We start from the raw sequence: 9,659 nt of genomic DNA, 5'->3' as shown, positions 1-9,659 counted from the left end.
TAGTTGTCATTTTGCATTCTCTTAGCAGATATTAGCCCCATTCGATTAGAATCGAATTTCACGTGCACCACCCACTAGATGGGAATGCAGCATAAAACTCCCTCCTATGCTGTCTGCCTTCTTCAACGATCATACCATGTTGAAAACACCGGTTCTCGTCCGATCACCGAAGTTAAGCAACATTGGGCGCGATTAGTACTTAGATGGGTGACCGCTTGGGAACGTCGCGTGTCGTTGGCCTTTTTGCTTTTTAGTCGTCCCGAAGGTGGATTCGAACTCAGGATTATTGCTATTTTGCCATTAGGAAAGAGAGATGCCTTCCGTTTGTACGAGTGAATTTGATTTCATATTAGTTGTCATTTTGTATTCGATTAGAATCGAATTTCACGTGCACCACCCACTAGATGGGAATGCAGCATAAAACTCCCTCCTATGCTGTCTGCCTTCTTCAACGATCATACCATGTTGAAAACACCGGTTCTCGTCCGATCACCGAAGTTAAGCAACATTGGGCGCGATTAGTACTTAGATGGGTGACCGCTTGGGAACGTCGCGTGTCGTTGGCCTTTTTGCTTTTTAGTCGTCCCGAAGGTGGATTCGAACTCAGGATTATTGCTATTTTGCCATTAGGAAAGAGAGATGCCTTCCGTTTGTAGGAGTGAATTTGATTTAATATTAGTTGTCATTTTGCATTCGATTAGAATCGAATTTCACGTGCACCACCCACTAGATGGGAATGCAGCATAAAACTCCCTCCTATGCTATCTGCCTTCGTCAACGATCATACCATGTTGAAAACACCGGTTCTCGTCCGATCACCGAAGTTAAGCAACATTGGGCGCGATTAGTACTTAGATGGGTGACCGCTTGGGAACGTCGCGTGTCGTTGGCCTTTTTGCTTTTTAGTCGTCCCGAAGGTGGATTCGAACTCAGGATTATTGCTATTTTGCCATTAGAGATAGTGAATTTGATGTCATTTTGCATTCTCTTAGAAGATATTAGCCCCATTCGATTAGAATCGAATTTCACGTGCACCACCCACTAGATGGGAATGCAGCATAAAACTCCCTCCTATGCTGTCCGCCTTCGTCAACGATCATACCATGTTGAAAACACCGGTTCTCGTCCGATCACCGAAGTTAAGCAACATTGGGCGCGATTAGTACTTAGATGGGTGACCGCTTGGGAACGTCGCGTGTCGTTGGCCTTTTTGCTTTTTAGTCGTCCCGAAGGTGGATTCGAACTCAGGATTATTGCTATTTTGCCATTAGAGATAGTGAATTTGATGTCATTTTGCATTCTCTTAGAAGATATTAGCCCCATTCGATTAGAATCGAATTTCACGTGCACCACCCACTAGATGGGAATGCAGCATAAAACTCCCTCCTATGCTGTCTGCCTTCGTCAACGATCATACCATGTTGAAAACACCGGTTCTCGTCCGATCACCGAAGTTAAGCAACATTGGGCGCGATTAGTACTTAGATGGGTGACCGCTTGGGAACGTCGCGTGTCGTTGGCCTTTTTGCTTTTTAGTCGTCCCGAAGGTGGATTCGAACTCAGGATTATTGCTATTTTGCCATTAGAGATAGTGAATTTGATGTCATTTTGCATTCTCTTAGCAGATATTAGCCCCATTCGATTAGAATCGAATTTCACGTGCACCACCCACTAGAGGGGAATGCAGCATAAAACTCCCTCCTATGCTGTCTGCCTTCGTCAACGATCATACCATGTTGAAAACACCGGTTCTCGTCCGATCACCGAAGTTAAGCAACATTGGGCGCGATTAGTACTTAGATGGGTGACCGCTTGGGAACGTCGCGTGTCGTTGGCCTTTTTGCTTTTTAGTCGTCCCGAAGGTGGATTCGAACTCAGGATTATTGCTATTTTGCCATTAGAGATAGTGAATTTGATGTCATTTTGCATTCTCGTAGAAGATATTAGCCCCATTCGATTAGAATCGAATTTCACGTGCACCACCCACTAGATGGGAATGCAGCATAAAACTCCCTCCTATGCTGTCTGCCTTCGTCAACGATCATACCATGTTGAAAACACCGGTTCTCGTCCGATCACCGAAGTTAAGCAACATTGGGCGCGATTAGTACTTAGATGGGTGACCGCTTGGGAACGTCGCGTGTCGTTGGCCTTTTTGCTTTTTAGTCGTCCCGAAGGTGGATTCGAACTCAGGATTATTGCTATTTTGCCATTAGGAAAGAGAGATGCCTTCCGTTTGTACGAGTGAATTTGATTTCATATTAGTTGTCATTTTGCATTCGATTAGAATCGAATTTCACGTGCACCACCCACTAGATGGGAATGCAGCATAAAACTCCCTCCTATGCTGTCTGCCTTCGTCAACGATCATACCATGTTGAAAACACCGGTTCTCGTCCGATCACCGAAGTTAAGCAACATTGGGCGCGATTAGTACTTAGATGGGTGACCGCTTGGGAACGTCGCGTGTCGTTGGCCTTTTTGCTTTTTAGTCGTCCCGAAGGTGGATTCGAACTCAGGATTATTGCTATTTTGCCATTAGAGATAGTGAATTTGATGTCATTTTGCATTCTCTTAGAAGATATTAGCCCCATTCGATTAGAATCGAATTTCACGTGCACCACCCACTAGATGGGAATGCAGCATAAAACTCCCTCCTATGCTGTCTGCCTTCGTCAACGATCATACCATGTTGAAAACACCGGTTCTCGTCCGATCACCGAAGTTAAGCAACATTGGGCGCGATTAGTACTTAGATGGGTGACCGCTTGGGAACGTCGCGTGTCGTTGGCCTTTTTGCTTTTTAGTCGTCCCGAAGGTGGATTCGAACTCAGGATTATTGCTATTTTGCCATTAGAGATAGTGAATTTGATGTCATTTTGCATTCTCTTAGCAGATATTAGCCCCATTCGATTAGAATCGAATTTCACGTGCACCACCCACTAGAGGGGAATGCAGCATAAAACTCCCTCCTATGCTGTCTGCCTTCGTCAACGATCATACCATGTTGAAAACACCGGTTCTCGTCCGATCACCGAAGTTAAGCAACATTGGGCGCGATTAGTACTTAGATGGGTGACCGCTTGGGAACGTCGCGTGTCGTTGGCCTTTTTGCTTTTTAGTCGTCCCGAAGGTGGATTCGAACTCAGGATTATTGCTATTTTGCCATTAGAGATAGTGAATTTGATGTCATTTTGCATTCTCGTAGAAGATATTAGCCCCATTCGATTAGAATCGAATTTCACGTGCACCACCCACTAGATGGGAATGCAGCATAAAACTCCCTCCTATGCTGTCTGCCTTCGTCAACGATCATACCATGTTGAAAACACCGGTTCTCGTCCGATCACCGAAGTTAAGCAACATTGGGCGCGATTAGTACTTAGATGGGTGACCGCTTGGGAACGTCGCGTGTCGTTGGCCTTTTTGCTTTTTAGTCGTCCCGAAGGTGGATTCGAACTCAGGATTATTGCTATTTTGCCATTAGAGATAGTGAATTTGATGTCATTTTGCATTCTCTTAGCAGATATTAGCCCCATTCGATTAGAATCGAATTTCACGTGCACCACCCACTAGAGGGGAATGCAGCATAAAACTCCCTCCTATGCTGTCTGCCTTCGTCAACGATCATACCATGTTGAAAACACCGGTTCTCGTCCGATCACCGAAGTTAAGCAACATTGGGCGCGATTAGTACTTAGATGGGTGACCGCTTGGGAACGTCGCGTGTCGTTGGCCTTTTTGCTTTTTAGTCGTCCCGAAGGTGGATTCGAACTCAGGATTATTGCTATTTTGCCATTAGGAAAGAGAGATGCCTTCCGTTTGTAGGAGTGAATTTGATTTAATATTAGTTGTCATTTTGCATTCGATTAGAATCGAATTTCACGTGCACCACCCACTAGATGGGAATGCAGCATAAAACTCCCTCCTATGCTGTCTGCCTTCGTCAACGATCATACCATGTTGAAAACACCGGTTCTCGTCCGATCACCGAAGTTAAGCAACATTGGGCGCGATTAGTACTTAGATGGGTGACCGCTTGGGAACGTCGCGTGTCGTTGGCCTTTTTGCTTTTTAGTCGTCCCGAAGGTGGATTCGAACTCAGGATTATTGCTATTTTGCCATTAGAGATAGTGAATTTGATGTCATTTTGCATTCTCTTAGAAGATATTAGCCCCATTCGATTAGAATCGAATTTCACGTGCACCACCCACTAGATGGGAATGCAGCATAAAACTCCCTCCTATGCTGCCTGCCTTCGTCAACGATCATACCATGTTGAAAACACCGGTTCTCGTCCGATCACCGAAGTTAAGCAACATTGGGCGCGATTAGTACTTAGATGGGTGACCGCTTGGGAACGTCGCGTGTCGTTGGCCTTTTTGCTTTTTAGTCGTCCTGAAGGTGGATTCGAACTCAGGATTATTGCTATTTTGCCATTAGAGATAGTGAATTTGATTTCATATTAGTTGTCATTTTGCATTCTCTTAGCAGATATTAGCCCCATTCGATTAGAATCGAATTTCACGTGCACCACCCACTTGATGGGAATGCAGCATAAAACTCCCTCCTATGCTGCCTGCCTTCGTCAACGATCATACCATGTTGAAAACACCGGTTCTCGTCCGATCACCGAAGTTAAGCAACATTGGGCGCGATTAGTACTTAGATGGGTGACCGCTTGGGAACGTCGCGTGTCGTTGGCCTTTTTGCTTTTTAGTCGTCCTGAAGGTGGATTCGAACTCAGGATTATTGCTATTTTGCCATTAGAGATAGTGAATTTGATTTCATATTAGTTGTCATTTTGCATTCTCTTAGCAGATATTAGCCCCATTCGATTAGAATCGAATTTCACGTGCACCACCCACTAGATGGGAATGCAGCATAAAACTCCCTCCTATGCTATCTGCCTTCGTCAACGATCATACCATGTTGAAAACACCGGTTCTCGTCCGATCACCGAAGTTAAGCAACATTGGGCGCGATTAGTACTTAGATGGGTGACCGCTTGGGAACGTCGCGTGTCCGTTGGCCTTTTTGCTTTTTAGTCGTCCCGAAGGTGGATTCGAACTCAGGATTATTGCTATTTTGCCATTAGAGATAGTGAATTTGATGTCATTTTGCATTCTCTTAGAAGATATTAGCCCCATTCGATTAGAATCGAATTTCACGTGCACCACCCACTTGATGGGAATGCAGCATAAATCTCCCTCCTATGCTGTCCGCCTTCGTCAACGATCATACCATGTTGAAAACACCGGTTCTCGTCCGATCACCGAAGTTAAGCAACATTGGGCGCGATTAGTACTTAGATGGGTGACCGCTTGGGAACGTCGCGTGTCGTTGGCCTTTTTGCTTTTTAGTCGTCCCGAAGGTGGATTCGAACTCAGGATTATTGCTATTTTGCAATTAGAGATAGTGAATTTGATTTCATATTAGTTGTCATTTTGCATTCTCTTAGCAGATATTAGCCCCATTCGATTAGAATCGAATTTCACGTGCACCACCCACTTGATGGGAATGCAGCATAAAACTCCCTCCTATGCTGTCTGCCTTCGTCAACGATCATACCATGTTGAAAACACCGGTTCTCGTCCGATCACCGAAGTTAAGCAACATTGGGCGCGATTAGTACTTAGATGGGTGACCGCTTGGGAACGTCGCGTGTCGTTGGCCTTTTTGCTTTTTAGTCGTCCCGAAGGTGGATTCGAACTCAGGATTATTGCTATTTTGCCATTAGGAAAGAGAGATGCCTTCCGTTTGTACGAGTGAATTTGATTTCATATTAGTTGTCATTTTGTATTCGATTAGAATCGAATTTCACGTGCACCACCCACTAGATGGGAATGCAGCATAAAACTCCCTCCTATGCTGTCCGCCTTCGTCAACGATCATACCATGTTGAAAACACCGGTTCTCGTCCGATCACCGAAGTTAAGCAACATTGGGCGCGATTAGTACTTAGATGGGTGACCGCTTGGGAACGTCGCGTGTCGTTGGCCTTTTTGCTTTTTAGTCGTCCCGAAGGTGGATTCGAACTCAGGATTATTGCTATTTTGCCATTAGAGATAGTGAATTTGATTTCATATTAGTTGTCATTTTGCATTCTCTTAGCAGATATTAGCCCCATTCGATTAGAATCGAATTTCACGTGCACCACCCACTTGATGGGAATGCAGCATAAAACTCCCTCCTATGCTGCCTGCCTTCGTCAACGATCATACCATGTTGAAAACACCGGTTCTCGTCCGATCACCGAAGTTAAGCAACATTGGGCGCGATTAGTACTTAGATGGGTGACCGCTTGGGAACGTCGCGTGTCGTTGGCCTTTTTGCTTTTTAGTCGTCCCGAAGGTGGATTCGAACTCAGGATTATTGCTATTTTGCCATTAGAGATAGTGAATTTGATTTCATATTAGTTGTCATTTTGCATTCTCTTAGCAGATATTAGCCCCATTCGATTAGAATCGAATTTCACGTGCACCACCCACTTGATGGGAATGCAGCATAAAACTCCCTCCTATGCTGCCTGCCTTCGTCAACGATCATACCATGTTGAAAACACCGGTTCTCGTCCGATCACCGAAGTTAAGCAACATTGGGCGCGATTAGTACTTAGATGGGTGACCGCTTGGGAACGTCGCGTGTCGTTGGCCTTTTTGCTTTTTAGTCGTCCCGAAGGTGGATTCGAACTCAGGATTATTGCTATTTTGCCATTAGAGATAGTGAATTTGATTTCATATTAGTTGTCATTTTGCATTCTCTTAGCAGATATTAGCCCCATTCGATTAGAATCGAATTTCACGTGCACCACCCACTAGATGGGAATGCAGCATAAAACTCTCTCCTATGCTGTCCGCCTTCGTCAACGATCATACCATGTTGAAAACACCGGTTCTCGTCCGATCACCGAAGTTAAGCAACATTGGGCGCGATTAGTACTTAGATGGGTGACCGCTTGGGAACGTCGCGTGTCGTTGGCCTTTTTGCTTTTTAGTCGTCCCGAAGGTGGATTCGAACTCAGGATTATTGCTATTTTGCCATTAGGAAAGAGAGATGCCTTCCGTTTGTAGGAGTGAATTTGATTTCATATTAGTTGTCATTTTGCATTCGATTAGAATCGAATTTCACGTGCACCACCCACTAGATGGGAATGCAGCATAAAACTCCCTCCTATGCTATCTGCCTTCGTCAACGATCATACCATGTTGAAAACACCGGTTCTCGTCCGATCACCGAAGTTAAGCAACATTGGGCGCGATTAGTACTTAGATGGGTGACCGCTTGGGAACGTCGCGTGTCGTTGGCCTTTTTGCTTTTTAGTCGTCCCGAAGGTGGATTCGAACTCAGGATTATTGCTATTTTGCCATTAGAGATAGTGAATTTGATGTCATTTTGCATTCTCGTAGAAGATATTAGCCCCATTCGATTAGAATCGAATTTCACGTGCACCACCCACTAGATGGGAATGCAGCATAAAACTCCCTCCTATGCTGTCTGCCTTCGTCAACGATCATACCATGTTGAAAACACCGGTTCTCGTCCGATCACCGAAGTTAAGCAACATTGGGCGCGATTAGTACTTAGATGGGTGACCGCTTGGGAACGTCGCGTGTCGTTGGCCTTTTTGCTTTTTAGTCGTCCCGAAGGTGGATTCGAACTCAGGATTATTGCTATTTTGCCATTAGGAAAGAGAGATGCCTTCCGTTTGTAGGAGTGAATTTGATTTAATATTAGTTGTCATTTTGCATTCGATTAGAATCGAATTTCACGTGCACCACCCACTAGATGGGAATGCAGCATAAAACTCCCTCCTATGCTGTCTGCCTTCGTCAACGATCATACCATGTTGAAAACACCGGTTCTCGTCCGATCACCGAAGTTAAGCAACATTGGGCGCGATTAGTACTTAGATGGGTGACCGCTTGGGAACGTCGCGTGTCGTTGGCCTTTTTGCTTTTTAGTCGTCCCGAAGGTGGATTCGAACTCAGGATTATTGCTATTTTGCCATTAGAGATAGTGAATTTGATGTCATTTTGCATTCTCTTAGAAGATATTAGCCCCATTCGATTAGAATCGAATTTCACGTGCACCACCCACTAGATGGGAATGCAGCATAAAACTCCCTCCTATGCTGTCCGCCTTCGTCAACGATCATACCATGTTGAAAACACCGGTTCTCGTCCGATCACCGAAGTTAAGCAACATTGGGCGCGATTAGTACTTAGATGGGTGACCGCTTGGGAACGTCGCGTGTCGTTGGCCTTTTTGCTTTTTAGTCGTCCCGAAGGTGGATTCGAACTCAGGATTATTGCTATTTTGCCATTAGAGATAGTGAATTTGATTTCATATTAGTTGTCATTTTGCATTCTCTTAGCAGATATTAGCCCCATTCGATTAGAATCGAATTTCACGTGCACCACCCACTTGATGGGAATGCAGCATAAAACTCCCTCCTATGCTGCCTGCCTTCGTCAACGATCATACCATGTTGAAAACACCGGTTCTCGTCCGATCACCGAAGTTAAGCAACATTGGGCGCGATTAGTACTTAGATGGGTGACCGCTTGGGAACGTCGCGTGTCGTTGGCCTTTTTGCTTTTTAGTCGTCCCGAAGGTGGATTCGAACTCAGGATTATTGCTATTTTGCAATTAGAGATAGTGAATTTGATTTCATATTAGTTGTCATTTTGCATTCTCTTAGCAGATATTAGCCCCATTCGATTAGAATCGAATTTCACGTGCACCACCCACTTGATGGGAATGCAGCATAAAACTCCCTCCTATGCTGTCTGCCTTCGTCAACGATCATACCATGTTGAAAACACCGGTTCTCGTCCGATCACCGAAGTTAAGCAACATTGGGCGCGATTAGTACTTAGATGGGTGACCGCTTGGGAACGTCGCGTGTCGTTGGCCTTTTTGCTTTTTAGTCGTCCCGAAGGTGGATTCGAACTCAGGATTATTGCTATTTTGCAATTAGAGATAGTGAATTTGATTTCATATTAGTTGTCATTTTGCATTCTCTTAGCAGATATTAGCCCCATTCGATTAGAATCGAATTTCACGTGCACCACCCACTAGATGGGAATGCAGCATAAAACTCCCTCCTATGCTGTCTGCCTTCTTCAACGATCATACCATGTTGAAAACACCGGTTCTCGTCCGATCACCGAAGTTAAGCAACATTGGGCGCGATTAGTACTTAGATGGGTGACCGCTTGGGAACGTCGCGTGTCGTTGGCCTTTTTGCTTTTTAGTCGTCCCGAAGGTGGATTCGAACTCAGGATTATTGCTATTTTGCCATTAGGAAAGAGAGATGCCTTCCGTTTGTACGAGTGAATTTGATTTCATATTAGTTGTCATTTTGTATTCGATTAGAATCGAATTTCACGTGCACCACCCACTAGATGGGAATGCAGCATAAAACTCCCTCCTATGCTGTCTGCCTTCTTCAACGATCATACCATGTTGAAAACACCGGTTCTCGTCCGATCACCGAAGTTAAGCAACATTGGGCGCGATTAGTACTTAGATGGGTGACCGCTTGGGAACGTCGCGTGTCGTTGGCCTTTTTGCTTTTTAGTCGTCCCGAAGGTGGATTCGAACTCAGGATTATTGCTATTTTGCCATTAGGAAAGAGAGATGCCTTCCGTTTG

At 44.9% G+C, this 9,659-nt stretch overlaps 30 non-coding genes across 30 annotated transcripts; all 30 read left to right on the top strand.

The window, feature by feature from the left end:
- Nucleotides 1-121: 121 nt before the first annotated feature.
- LOC135706140 (5S ribosomal RNA) lies at nucleotides 122-240 on the top strand. The gene has a single exon (XR_010518109.1). It is a non-coding gene; the product is annotated as a 5S ribosomal RNA (ribosomal RNA).
- Nucleotides 241-447: 207 nt separating this feature from the next.
- Nucleotides 448-566, top strand: LOC135706138 (5S ribosomal RNA). The gene has a single exon (XR_010518107.1). It is a non-coding gene; the product is annotated as a 5S ribosomal RNA (ribosomal RNA).
- Nucleotides 567-773: 207 nt separating this feature from the next.
- On the top strand, nucleotides 774-892 carry LOC135705967 (5S ribosomal RNA). The gene has a single exon (XR_010517946.1). It is a non-coding gene; the product is annotated as a 5S ribosomal RNA (ribosomal RNA).
- A 196-nt stretch (nucleotides 893-1,088) lies between these two features.
- Nucleotides 1,089-1,207, top strand: LOC135705966 (5S ribosomal RNA). Its single transcript, XR_010517945.1, has one exon. It is a non-coding gene; the product is annotated as a 5S ribosomal RNA (ribosomal RNA).
- Nucleotides 1,208-1,403: 196 nt separating this feature from the next.
- On the top strand, nucleotides 1,404-1,522 carry LOC135705965 (5S ribosomal RNA). The gene has a single exon (XR_010517944.1). It is a non-coding gene; the product is annotated as a 5S ribosomal RNA (ribosomal RNA).
- A 196-nt stretch (nucleotides 1,523-1,718) lies between these two features.
- Nucleotides 1,719-1,837, top strand: LOC135705964 (5S ribosomal RNA). Its single transcript, XR_010517943.1, has one exon. It is a non-coding gene; the product is annotated as a 5S ribosomal RNA (ribosomal RNA).
- Nucleotides 1,838-2,033: 196 nt separating this feature from the next.
- LOC135705963 (5S ribosomal RNA) lies at nucleotides 2,034-2,152 on the top strand. The gene has a single exon (XR_010517942.1). It is a non-coding gene; the product is annotated as a 5S ribosomal RNA (ribosomal RNA).
- A 207-nt stretch (nucleotides 2,153-2,359) lies between these two features.
- LOC135705961 (5S ribosomal RNA) lies at nucleotides 2,360-2,478 on the top strand. The gene has a single exon (XR_010517940.1). It is a non-coding gene; the product is annotated as a 5S ribosomal RNA (ribosomal RNA).
- Nucleotides 2,479-2,674: 196 nt separating this feature from the next.
- Nucleotides 2,675-2,793, top strand: LOC135705960 (5S ribosomal RNA). Its single transcript, XR_010517939.1, has one exon. It is a non-coding gene; the product is annotated as a 5S ribosomal RNA (ribosomal RNA).
- A 196-nt stretch (nucleotides 2,794-2,989) lies between these two features.
- Nucleotides 2,990-3,108, top strand: LOC135705959 (5S ribosomal RNA). Its single transcript, XR_010517938.1, has one exon. It is a non-coding gene; the product is annotated as a 5S ribosomal RNA (ribosomal RNA).
- A 196-nt stretch (nucleotides 3,109-3,304) lies between these two features.
- On the top strand, nucleotides 3,305-3,423 carry LOC135705958 (5S ribosomal RNA). The gene has a single exon (XR_010517937.1). It is a non-coding gene; the product is annotated as a 5S ribosomal RNA (ribosomal RNA).
- Nucleotides 3,424-3,619: 196 nt separating this feature from the next.
- On the top strand, nucleotides 3,620-3,738 carry LOC135705957 (5S ribosomal RNA). The gene has a single exon (XR_010517936.1). It is a non-coding gene; the product is annotated as a 5S ribosomal RNA (ribosomal RNA).
- Nucleotides 3,739-3,945: 207 nt separating this feature from the next.
- Nucleotides 3,946-4,064, top strand: LOC135705956 (5S ribosomal RNA). Its single transcript, XR_010517935.1, has one exon. It is a non-coding gene; the product is annotated as a 5S ribosomal RNA (ribosomal RNA).
- A 196-nt stretch (nucleotides 4,065-4,260) lies between these two features.
- Nucleotides 4,261-4,379, top strand: LOC135705955 (5S ribosomal RNA). Its single transcript, XR_010517934.1, has one exon. It is a non-coding gene; the product is annotated as a 5S ribosomal RNA (ribosomal RNA).
- A 208-nt stretch (nucleotides 4,380-4,587) lies between these two features.
- Nucleotides 4,588-4,706, top strand: LOC135705954 (5S ribosomal RNA). The gene has a single exon (XR_010517933.1). It is a non-coding gene; the product is annotated as a 5S ribosomal RNA (ribosomal RNA).
- Nucleotides 4,707-4,914: 208 nt separating this feature from the next.
- On the top strand, nucleotides 4,915-5,034 carry LOC135706152 (5S ribosomal RNA). The gene has a single exon (XR_010518120.1). It is a non-coding gene; the product is annotated as a 5S ribosomal RNA (ribosomal RNA).
- Nucleotides 5,035-5,230: 196 nt separating this feature from the next.
- Nucleotides 5,231-5,349, top strand: LOC135705953 (5S ribosomal RNA). Its single transcript, XR_010517932.1, has one exon. It is a non-coding gene; the product is annotated as a 5S ribosomal RNA (ribosomal RNA).
- Nucleotides 5,350-5,557: 208 nt separating this feature from the next.
- On the top strand, nucleotides 5,558-5,676 carry LOC135705952 (5S ribosomal RNA). Its single transcript, XR_010517931.1, has one exon. It is a non-coding gene; the product is annotated as a 5S ribosomal RNA (ribosomal RNA).
- A 207-nt stretch (nucleotides 5,677-5,883) lies between these two features.
- LOC135705950 (5S ribosomal RNA) lies at nucleotides 5,884-6,002 on the top strand. The gene has a single exon (XR_010517929.1). It is a non-coding gene; the product is annotated as a 5S ribosomal RNA (ribosomal RNA).
- A 208-nt stretch (nucleotides 6,003-6,210) lies between these two features.
- LOC135705949 (5S ribosomal RNA) lies at nucleotides 6,211-6,329 on the top strand. Its single transcript, XR_010517928.1, has one exon. It is a non-coding gene; the product is annotated as a 5S ribosomal RNA (ribosomal RNA).
- A 208-nt stretch (nucleotides 6,330-6,537) lies between these two features.
- On the top strand, nucleotides 6,538-6,656 carry LOC135705948 (5S ribosomal RNA). Its single transcript, XR_010517927.1, has one exon. It is a non-coding gene; the product is annotated as a 5S ribosomal RNA (ribosomal RNA).
- A 208-nt stretch (nucleotides 6,657-6,864) lies between these two features.
- On the top strand, nucleotides 6,865-6,983 carry LOC135705946 (5S ribosomal RNA). Its single transcript, XR_010517926.1, has one exon. It is a non-coding gene; the product is annotated as a 5S ribosomal RNA (ribosomal RNA).
- A 207-nt stretch (nucleotides 6,984-7,190) lies between these two features.
- LOC135705945 (5S ribosomal RNA) lies at nucleotides 7,191-7,309 on the top strand. The gene has a single exon (XR_010517925.1). It is a non-coding gene; the product is annotated as a 5S ribosomal RNA (ribosomal RNA).
- Nucleotides 7,310-7,505: 196 nt separating this feature from the next.
- Nucleotides 7,506-7,624, top strand: LOC135705944 (5S ribosomal RNA). Its single transcript, XR_010517924.1, has one exon. It is a non-coding gene; the product is annotated as a 5S ribosomal RNA (ribosomal RNA).
- Nucleotides 7,625-7,831: 207 nt separating this feature from the next.
- On the top strand, nucleotides 7,832-7,950 carry LOC135705943 (5S ribosomal RNA). Its single transcript, XR_010517923.1, has one exon. It is a non-coding gene; the product is annotated as a 5S ribosomal RNA (ribosomal RNA).
- Nucleotides 7,951-8,146: 196 nt separating this feature from the next.
- LOC135705942 (5S ribosomal RNA) lies at nucleotides 8,147-8,265 on the top strand. The gene has a single exon (XR_010517922.1). It is a non-coding gene; the product is annotated as a 5S ribosomal RNA (ribosomal RNA).
- A 208-nt stretch (nucleotides 8,266-8,473) lies between these two features.
- Nucleotides 8,474-8,592, top strand: LOC135705941 (5S ribosomal RNA). Its single transcript, XR_010517921.1, has one exon. It is a non-coding gene; the product is annotated as a 5S ribosomal RNA (ribosomal RNA).
- Nucleotides 8,593-8,800: 208 nt separating this feature from the next.
- LOC135705940 (5S ribosomal RNA) lies at nucleotides 8,801-8,919 on the top strand. The gene has a single exon (XR_010517920.1). It is a non-coding gene; the product is annotated as a 5S ribosomal RNA (ribosomal RNA).
- Nucleotides 8,920-9,127: 208 nt separating this feature from the next.
- On the top strand, nucleotides 9,128-9,246 carry LOC135706136 (5S ribosomal RNA). Its single transcript, XR_010518106.1, has one exon. It is a non-coding gene; the product is annotated as a 5S ribosomal RNA (ribosomal RNA).
- Nucleotides 9,247-9,453: 207 nt separating this feature from the next.
- LOC135706135 (5S ribosomal RNA) lies at nucleotides 9,454-9,572 on the top strand. The gene has a single exon (XR_010518105.1). It is a non-coding gene; the product is annotated as a 5S ribosomal RNA (ribosomal RNA).
- Nucleotides 9,573-9,659: the final 87 nt, after the last annotated feature.

This window comes from Ochlerotatus camptorhynchus, unplaced genomic scaffold, assembly GCF_037179485.1.
Source record: "Ochlerotatus camptorhynchus isolate MF236.1 unplaced genomic scaffold, CSIRO-AGI_Acam_v1.1 ptg000274l, whole genome shotgun sequence".
Lineage (NCBI taxonomy): Eukaryota > Metazoa > Arthropoda > Insecta > Diptera > Culicidae > Ochlerotatus > Ochlerotatus camptorhynchus.
Note: the sequence above shows the minus strand (reverse complement) of the source record. Positions and strands in the feature narration are given on the sequence as shown.